Source organism: Hylaeus volcanicus, chromosome 9, assembly GCF_026283585.1.
Source record: "Hylaeus volcanicus isolate JK05 chromosome 9, UHH_iyHylVolc1.0_haploid, whole genome shotgun sequence".
Classification (NCBI taxonomy): Eukaryota; Metazoa; Arthropoda; class Insecta; order Hymenoptera; family Colletidae; genus Hylaeus; species Hylaeus volcanicus.
In genome coordinates this window covers 3089266-3090243 of record NC_071984.1, presented here as the reverse complement: position 1 = coordinate 3090243, position 978 = coordinate 3089266, and the positions used below count along the sequence as shown (strand labels likewise).

Genomic DNA, 978 nt, shown 5'->3' with positions numbered 1-978 from the left:
GCTCCATCTAGGTACCTAACAACTTCCAATATGCGAAATGAAACATCGATATCAATGGAAACAGGTTTGATACATTCAAATGAAATGAATTTCGAATACAGAAAGCTTTCTTAATAATTCTTAGAGACACTCGCAGTTTTTATATTGTACTTTCTTAGTGGATGTTTATTATCTGCTCGCGAGAAATTTAATTTGTAATCACGTGGAAATGATGGTCGAGGCTACGCCACTGGCGAAGCCCCCGTTTCCATGTGTTCCGAGCATACACACCAGAAACGGTTCTGTGTTGCGTGGCACGGCGCCGCGCACTGGAAGGGAATTCCCCTGGGTGGAGACAGGAGGGTCGAGGACCAGGACTGCTCTCATCGTTGGCCCTTTCGTGAGAACAAGTGCGAAACAAGTGTCGCACAGGTTCCCTACCACCTATCCTTCGCGAGCAACGTGTCGTGTTTAGTCACGTAATTTCTCTTTCCCAAGATAAATCATACTTCGCGCTCTATATTCGCTTTATCCTTCATGCCTGGGCCCCATTAAATATTTATCCAGCTCTCTGTTAAACACAGCCGTATTAATTCCTACGAAGGTAAGGGTAATCTATGCTTCCCGATATTTATTTATTTATTAACGAGAGAAGCCTTTGGCACATGTGTGTAAATGGAAATTAAAGAATTGGAGTGATCGGGTGATTTCTTTTTTTATTTCAGCTTTTGGAAAAGAAGTTATATCAAATTATTCAGTTATTTATTTATAGTAGGTGGCCTTTGGCACATGAGTGTAACTAGAAGTTACAAAAATTGGAATAATTGGGTGATTTTGAGGTTATGAAGACTGCACTGAAAGGGAATTCTATTTCAGCTTTTGGAAAAGAAATTATATTCAATTATTTATTTATAATAGATGGCCTTTACTACATGAGTGTAACTAGAAGTTAAAAAATTGGAATAATTGGGTGATTTTGAGGTTATGAAGACTGCACTG

At 39.3% G+C, this 978-nt stretch overlaps 1 long non-coding RNA gene across 1 annotated transcript in view; it reads right to left on the bottom strand.

The window, feature by feature from the left end:
- The window catches only part of LOC128881846 (uncharacterized), a 25034-nt gene that overhangs the window by 7850 nt on the left and 16206 nt on the right, over positions 1–978 (bottom strand). The window lies entirely within an intron of this gene.